This window comes from Trematomus bernacchii, unplaced genomic scaffold (genome assembly GCF_902827165.1).
Source record: "Trematomus bernacchii unplaced genomic scaffold, fTreBer1.1, whole genome shotgun sequence".
Lineage (NCBI taxonomy): Eukaryota > Metazoa > Chordata > Actinopteri > Perciformes > Nototheniidae > Trematomus > Trematomus bernacchii.
The window spans coordinates 13,245,141-13,254,715 of NW_022987689.1; positions in this window are offsets into that span (position 1 = coordinate 13,245,141).

The window sequence follows — 9,575 nt, forward strand, 5'->3', positions numbered from 1 at the left end:
TTGTGGGCTATAATTGTAAATTACAGACGGCTAAAGGATCATATTAATCTCTATTACCTATCATATGGAGCTGAAAGTCATAATAAAAAGAGAATTTCACAAAGAAAAGAGACACTTCTTTTCCATTCCTTTAGTGACCCTATAGTGTAGTTAGCTATCCTGTCGGGGACCATCAGTGTCCCTCTGTAGTCTTCTTTGTAGAAGCATTTAGTAGTGTAACAGGGTCCAATTCCAGGACCTAATCCTACGACAGGAAGCCCGCCAAAAAAAGCCTAAGTGAGACTCCACTACATTTCCCCCAGACAGAATAGATTATTCGCTCAGCTGTCCAGCGGCTGCCATATTTGCCGAGAACATACAGATACACGTGGAAAAGGAATATTTCTAAATGCTGAGGGCAGAAGATAGTGTCTGGACCTTCGTTTTATTTATCTGCTCTGCGCGGTTTCCTGGGAGTTGAGCCGGTCCACTGCTCCGAGCGGGATGATCATATCGGCTGTAATGTTGTTGTGGCGGCTCAAGACTCTGGAGAGAACAGTGTGTGTGTGTGTGTGTGTTGGGAGGCACTCTCTTCACACAACTGATAATTAGTGGCAAAAAGAAAAATAGGACATGATAACCAATTACAAACACACACAAAGAGAGGGAGAGAGAGTTAAGTGTGTTCATTAGCCCTCTGTCAGATTGGTTAATTGTTCAATGAAGTGAGTGGAATAATAAGTTGCGGGGGATGTTATGCCGTTACTGAAATGTTTGTGGGGATTTATTCTCATCAGCGGAGCCTCTTATTATTGAAGTTAACAGCTGAGGGCGGCAGAAAAAAGGCAGACCCAGTGTTTGGTCCACTGCCCACTCACTAAATAGCAAACACTCGAACAGTGTGTCTGCCCATTAAGAAGTCCCTTGTCAACTGGCTCAAATGTTCTATGCAGCACTCGAGCCTTGCCAAATAAACCATATCCGTCCACCTGAGTAAACATTGGTTGAGCTTGAAATACAGTATATTGTCTGTGGTCCAATGGTTACAACAATATATCACAAGAAAAAGGCCATGCAAACTGAATTAGACATATTTAGTGCAGTACTCTCAGAGTCCCCCTTCCATGTGCTGCGATTTGGGATCCTTAAAGGTGCCATATTTTACAAAGTGAGAAATGCACACATTCTAAATCTAGAATTATTGTGTGTAAATGAGCCGTCACAACTTCCGTAATGGTGTGATGCTATGAAATAAATAATACATAAAGTAGAGCAACCGTCAGACACAGTTGTTCCCCAGTTGGAAGGGTCCTTGCATTAGACCAGGAAACACTGACCAATCAGAGCAGAATTAGCTTTTTCCCGTAGGGGGCCTTAAAGGGCATTGCGCTAAAACTGAGCTACCTTATACTATCTGCCTACCTCATGTAGTAAAAGTGCAAAAAAAGAAAAGAGTCAGCTCGGACTTCACTTGGGTCAACAAGGTCCGCATTAGGTGTTATGTCTAGGGCAGAAACTACTGGAATGCTACTTCGCAAGTGACCCGAGGGGAAAGGGGTTACATAAAGAAGATATGGGACCAATGGATACCTCGAAAGCCAACATCTAGCCTTACTTCTAGCTGAGTTATCCAATACCCGCAATCGCAAACTGATAACACAACTAAAGATGAATGAGGTACAACAAGATGCTACGAGAAGGTTGATCGAGGAAAACAGGTCAGTGGAGGGACGTCATCACCATTCAACTCCCAGATTGGGTACCATGCCCGAGGAACAGATAACCTTAACACAAGGGCAGCTGACCTACGAGAGACGATAGGTAAGTTTAAAATCTGGGGCACCATTGGTTTGTTGCCCTGTGAAAGTCTATGTGGTCGAAGACTAGTGAGCATAAGAAAGATGGTGGCAAGTGATGACATGCTTAGTAAATGGTTCAGGCAGCAGAAACTCAATGGAAGACCCAAAGGTTCCATCAAGTAGGACAAGCCCCTGCATGGCATGTACCACCAACAAATATAAGAAGTGGCTGATATCAAGAAATCATACCAGTGGCAGGAAAAGGCTGATCTGTACAGAGGTGTTGGGTTTTGAAATATCCATGTGCAGACTGTGTAGAGAGGCCCCTTAGACAGTCAGTATACATGGTATGCCATTACCATTCATAGATAGATGATATATAGATACTTTTTACATCCCAAATTGAGAAATGATTTAAATCATTGGGCTAATATGGTCTACAGAGGTGGGAAGAAGTGGAGTACAAATACTTCGTTGCTGTACTTAAAGGTGGGGTATGTAATTTATTTCAGAAACACTTTTTGTTATATTCCATGGAATGCTCTTAACATCCCGATAGCAATGAATATATTAAATGCTTTGACAATAAATACATAAAAAAATGTCATCTGTGGAAGCCGTGGCGCTGTAAAAAGCACAACCAATCATTTTAGCCGGCCCGGCCGGCTAAAATAACTGGATGGCCTACCTGCCTGTCAGCCTTCCATCTGTGCACAAACTTATCTCGTGCCCTCATTGGTCATGTGCGCGTTCGTGTGTGTTGGAGGAGGGGCTCTGTAAGGAAGTGGCAGATTTTTTCCGGTTGTGTATTTTCAAATTCTAGCGCACTCGAGCTGGTTTCTCCAAAATTACCTACCCCACCTTTAAGTAAATTGTTCTGGTATCAGTACTTTACTCCACTACTGATTTTTCTGACAACGTTTTACTTTTACTTCTTACATTTTTAACACAAATACCTGTACTTTCTACTTCTTACATTTTCAAAACAAGCTGGTTACTTTAGTTTTAATCTGCGTTTGGTGGCGTGATCATTATTATTTAGAGTCATTGCGTGCCTATCGATTTGAACACGATCCGTGTATCCATCATTTCCTGGTCTTCTCTAAAGAAGAGGGACCAATGTACACTTTGAAATGTTGCCGTTGTTCAGCATCGAAACATTCATTAGCTAACAATGACATTATTGTTCTATTAATATAAAGTGAGGTCAGTTACTGGGTAATTTTTACTCAAGTACATTTCCAAGCCCATACTTCTTTACTTCTACTTGAGTAAAGGATGTGTGTACTTTTGCCATCTCTGATGGTCTGTGCCTCATTGATTCTTCCTGTTGTGCATCCATGAACAAGTGTTGGTGAGCTGGACAACACTGGCGCCTGATATGACCATCACCCACTGACTAAAGAAGCAGACGGCAGTCCGTGGACGCTAGCCAACACGACTGATCATGAAGGACCCCCAGAATGGAGCAATTACTGTCAAATACCGGCCAATCACATGCCTCGGCACAACATGGAAGCTCCTTTCAGGCGTCATTGCAGCTAAGATGAGTTAGAAACATGTCTCAATAAATCCCTGTATATCACTACCCATTATCTTATGCTGACACCAATCACAATACCATGCAATATTTAACATATTTACAACATTTAACATTAGGGATCCAAACATCCCGGCAGTGGCTCAGTCAGAAGGGGCTTGGACTGGGAGCCGTAGGGTCGCCGGTTCATGTCCCCGAACAGACCTAAATATGGAGTGTGGACTGCTACTTGGAGAGGTCCCAGTTCACCTCCTGGGCCCTGCCGTGGTGCCCTTGAGCAAGGCACCGGACATCCCCCTTCCCCCATTGCTCCCCGGGCGCTGTGCAATAGCTGCCCACTGCTCCTAGTACTAGACTCCTGGTACTAGGATGGGTTAAAAGCAGAGGCCAAATGTCACTGTGTGTGCTGTGTGCTCTGCATGTGTGACCATTAAAGAGGGTCCCTCCCAATTCTTCAAAAAATTACATCACAAATTCTTTAGAATGTAAATAACAACTGATACAAATTTAAAGACACATATCTTCAATATCCTAATCCTATTTTCCTATATGTTTCCCTCTGAACAGCTTTTAATAATGTCTGTTTGATTACATTTATATTCTCATTGAAGCTTCAGTTTATGAGTGAAATATGAATTTGGCTTCCTCGTAGAGTTTAAATGTACGGTGATTGACTCTACAGTAAAAGTCAATAAAAATACCTACACAATACTGAGGATACAATATACACGGCTATTCATCAAAAAAAGATTTAGACTTTATGAAAAAATGTATCTTAACACCTTATTAAATCCTGTTTACTGCCTTTCAGCTGTTAAACTGGTCACATCCCTGCCGTGATGTACAAGTGCACCCGGGGGTGAGTCAGTACATTGTGACTTTTAGGCACCTGTGGAATGTAACTAAATGTACTCAATGTAACTACATCGACTCAATGTAATCTGTAAGTAACTAAAGCTGTCAGATTAATGTAGTGGAGTAAAACGTACAGTATTGGCTTCTTAAAGGTGGGGTAGGTACATTTGAGAAACCGGCTCGAGATCGCTAGAATTTGAAAATACACAACCGGAGAAAATCTGCCACTTCCTTACAGAGCCCCTCCTCCAAAACACACGAACGCGCACATGACCATGAGGGCACGAGATAAGTTTGTGCACAGATGGAAGGCTGACAGGCAGGTAGGCCATCCAGTTATTTTAGCCGGGCCGGCTAAAATGATTGGTCGTGCTTTTTACAGTATTACAGCTTCCACAGATGACATTTTTTAATGGATTTTTTGTCAAAGCACTTAAGATATTCATTGCTATCGGGATGTTAAGAGTATTCTATGGAATATAACAAAAAGTGTATCTCGAGCCGGTTTCTCAAACTTACCTACCCCACCTTTAAATGTAGTGGAGTAGAAGTCAAAATTGGCATAAAACCAAAATACTTAATTTAATGTACAAGTAGGCCTATGTCAAAATACTTGAGTAAATGCACTTGATTACATTCTATACACTGCCTAACATGGCAATTTGTTAAATTCCGACAGTGACAATTATGGGCCAAAACTGATCTCCCATGTCGTGGGAAATGTAGAGAAGCTTAATTTTAGCATCGACATATAACTGCAGCATGTCCAGCAACAATTACATAAACATGCCCAGCTCCTCCAAACATACAGCGATGTGTGTCTGCTGCCACCTGCTGGGAAAACAAGCTGGATTTATCTTCCTCTGCTTATAACTATTCAGAGGCTGTCAGGAGCATATCCCAGCATGCATCGAGGGAACACCCTTCACAGATCAAGTGTTCATTACAAAGCTAACTCACTTGTACAGACTGTCATTCACATTCACACATTTGGACAATTAAAATGATCCAGTAAGTGGGGAGAAACATGTAATCACAAAGTGTCTTCACAGTATGGAAAATCCAACCTTCTTGTTTAATTTTAAAACTAGTTGTTCCAACCCCAGCACAGCTTGACGCAAAGCACTTCAGTTGGGTTGAAAAGCTTGTTAGTATGATTTATTGCATTAATCAACTCAAATGTGAGGAAAAGGATATTATGCATGAGAGAATAAACAAGTCAGTTGGGTCGTTACTAATATATGAAGCTCATACATCTGTAATTATGGCAGCTGAGAAATAAACACTATGCTGTTACAGTATCTGCACAAAATTACATGTTTAACATTTTACAGTCCAGCACATCGTCCTTGCCTACTTTGGCACTGTTAAACTCACTAGAAGTTATTATATCTCTGTTTGATGCCTGAATGGCCTCTATAAGAGTACACATGTATTATTGACTTTCTGTAACGTCTCTGTTGAACACCCTTTGTGGTCAGAAAGACAACCAAGTTGAATGTCAAGTTTATTCAAAAAGCACAAATACGGCTATAGCTAGTTACTTTTTGACCATGGGTATTCAAAACTTTTAAGATCATTACTCCTTTAAATTGATCACTGTACAATGGCATTTTCATCCTTGTCTGGCTTGATTGTATTGATCCACAGTGGTGGGATGAAATGAGGTAAATGTACTCAACTATTGTACTCAAGTACAATTTTGAGGTACTTTAACTGCTAATTGTTAATGTATGCTAGTTTCTACTTCTACTCTACTACATTTTGGAAGCTAATATTATACTTTTTACTCCACTACATTAATATGATTTGTTTGATTTTGCTTTAGTAACTTTACAGATTCAGATTATGAGGTAATACAACATATTATTATTCAGCAGCAGTTTACAAAGTCTTTTAAAAAGGCTCCACCTAAAATGGGCCCTGTTATTCTTTCAGGGTTTTCTCCGTTCCTCTAGAGCAGGGGTGTCAAACTCAAGGCCCAGGGGCCAAATCCGGCCCGCGACTTCATTTTATGTGGCCCGCAAGAGCTTGCAAAGAATATAATATACAATACAATTTTATTGTCATATGTACATAGCTACAGTGTAGTTATGACAATGACATTCTTAGGTCACAGGCTCCTCCAACAGTGCAACACAATAAAACAGATACAATTGTGCAAGTAAATACAATAAAATATAATATAATAGAAATAGTGCAGAATAGTCTATATACAAGTAATTGGAATATTGATATATGTAAGTTGCAAACAGATGAATGTTATGGATGTTCTTTCCAAAGTTTTGATGTAATTGTTGAATATTTGCTTTCAATTATGTGCCCTAGACTTCTGCTTTCAGACGTAGTTATTTATGAAGTTATTACCAGGACTGATAATAATCCAATGCAGAGCCAATAATATAATAAAATACATTATTTAATATATATTATATATTTATATATGTATATTTATATAGTCTTAAAGTTGCAACCGGCCCTTTTGAGTGCAACCATAATGCTAATGTGGCCCGCGATGAAATTGAGTTTGACACCCCTGCTCTAGAGTGTTATGTATGTTTTTGTGCATGTCAATGGTCTGCAAAAGCTCAAATCCAAGATTGGACTTCTTTGTTTATTTACATTACATAATAATATCACTATGTAGCACCTTAACTAACCAATCAGAGCAGACTGGGCTCTCGTTTCAGGCAGAAAGTGGATAGAAATGCTGCAGCACAGGCAGAATGAGAAAGATAAAGCAATTAGTGATTATACAAGCGAAAACCTTTATAATCTTTAATGATCATATAATTACTGGTCCATGAAAGTTACTGTGAGAAAACTCAGCAGCATCAAAGAACACATCAAACTCAGTACGTTTTGGTCTCTTTAGTCTGTTGTTTTCAATTCATACTTTCTCAAAGCCTCAACACTAAACTGTGTTGAGTTTATTGCCAAACTATATCAAATATTTGTAACATGTCCACCCGGGAAATACTACTAGTGGCACAACTGAAGGTCATACTTTGAGTTGTGCGTATGTGCTCTGCTTTAAAAAAACGGTTGGATACATTTTAACCTTCATCCACCAACTTATTTCCACACCATGGGCTACGGATGTTCATTCTCTTTCATCTTGTCCATCAATCTTCTGGATTCCAAACCTCTGCCTGTCTTTTTTTCTGTTGCCCCCCTGGCTTAAGACCTCATCTCAAACAGATTCTGTATTCGATTCCAAATACCATAAATTGAGACATGCTGAGAGACTTCCATGAGAGAGCTTTCCTCGGGCGTTTTTCAACATGATAAAGAGAGCTTCTTGCACAACTGCCATGTCTCAGTTTATATCTTCACTGCTGGAAAGACCATGAAAAATAGAAATGTGGTTTTGACAGCTTTTTCGGACACCTACAGCAGATCAGGTAAATTACCGGCAGTGTCTTTGAGTAAACAAATGACTTTTTCATAAAGATAAAGTGTATCTGTTGGACGATTAATAATATTTCACCTTTGTATCCAAAATAGAGATTTGCTTGGCATATTTTGTCTTCATCTTTTGTCCTTTGTTCCTTTTCTCCAACTGAAAGTTACAGTAATTGCCTTTCCCATATTAGGCTCAATCCCCATAGAGCAACAGCTACAATAGGTCAAGAGAAACTCCTATGAGAACTGAAGACAATACCCCATTTGGTCTCAAGACAACAGTTTAATGTTTCTTAGACTTATAGACACAGGTTTTATAACCCAGCTGTCTCAAACCCTTCTCGTCTGATCGCTGTCATCGCTCCCCTGCCGATGCAAGGGTGGAAAATATAGACCGCAGCTGCTTTCTTGATAGCACCGTGAAGGATGGGCAAACAAAGCTGTCAATGAAATTAAGGGCACAGAAGCAGGAAATCTTGAATGTGTGCTCAGAGAGTTTAAATAAAGAAATGGCACACATGAATAAAAGTCGAGCACTTAGTCCATAATTAGGGGCACAATCAATCTTTTGAAAGTGGATATTTAAAAGTGTTTCCTCTAAAAGCAGCAAAAAGGGAACACTTAGGGATCCTTGGGTGAATTCCAGATGGTCCCAAGAAAAAGTAGCAGTCATTTAGTTTGAATTCCCTAATTAGCACATATTTATTTATCAAGTTTTATTCTTCCACTCATTATCAAACCATTCATTGGCTGCACATTATACCACCATTCCAAGAAACGTTCCGGCCTGAAGGACGTTTGTGAAGATATTTTTTAATGGCTTCAATCACAGCTGATATTTGATATAGCATCATTAATATGAAATCTCCTTCTGACCAATACTTTGTAGTTTTGGAAACATCAACGGCTTATTTTGTATACAATTATCTCCAGTTTTTTATGGTTGCCAGAAGATAAGCCCTAATGTTCCGATCACTCTTGCTTTGATTCAACTAGCACTAGCAGCAGGACAGAATGAAACAACAAATTGGTCCATGATATATCAAAAACTAATGGGTAAGTCATTGCTGAATCTCCATGAATTTTGTACAATTTAGTCCCCAGAAGATTAGTCCTAGTATCTGCAAACCTCTGATCTGTTACTTGCTATACCATTTTATAATATCATAGTAAATTCCCCATGATGAGCAAGGAACAGGAACCACTAAAATGCACCCGCAGTTGCAAAGCTGTTTGCCTACTTTATTTTTCTTCAAAATAGTCCTTGCCCCCCAGAAGATCCTTTCTAACTTTGGTGACATCCTGACCTTTCAGTTAGTAACACACAGAGGTAGGAGAAGTACTCAGAAGTACCAGAGTGTAGGAATACTCTGTTACAAGTAAAAGTATTGCATTCAAAATGTTACTCAAGTAAAAGTACAAAAGTATTGGCATCAAAATAAACTTAATGCACCAAAAGTAAAAGTACTTATTGTACAGATTGGTCCATTTCAGAATAATAGATATGATATGTTTTATAATTATTGATCATTAAAGTGTTATCAAAGCTGGTAAAGGTGCAGCTAGTTTTAATGACTTTGTATAGTGCAGGGTAGCTTGTAAATGTACTCCAAGTGTTGATTATATTTCACATCATTAATCCAAATCTGTAAAGTAACTAAAGGTATTAAATACATGTAGTGGAGTAAAAGTACATGATTTACCTCTGAGAAATTGTATTGGACTTGAAGTACAAAGTAACATAGAATGGAAATACTCAAGTAACGTACAAGTATCTCAAAATTGTACTTAAGTACAGTAATTGAGTATCAATCAATCAATCAATGTTTATTTATATAGCCCAATATCACAAATGTTACATTTGTCTCAGTGGACTTCACAGTTTGTACAGAATATCAGTATGACAATACGACACCCTCTGTCCTTAGACCCTCACATCGTACAAGGAAAAACTTCCAAAGAAAACCCACAGTTTAAAGGGGAAAAATGGGAGAAAC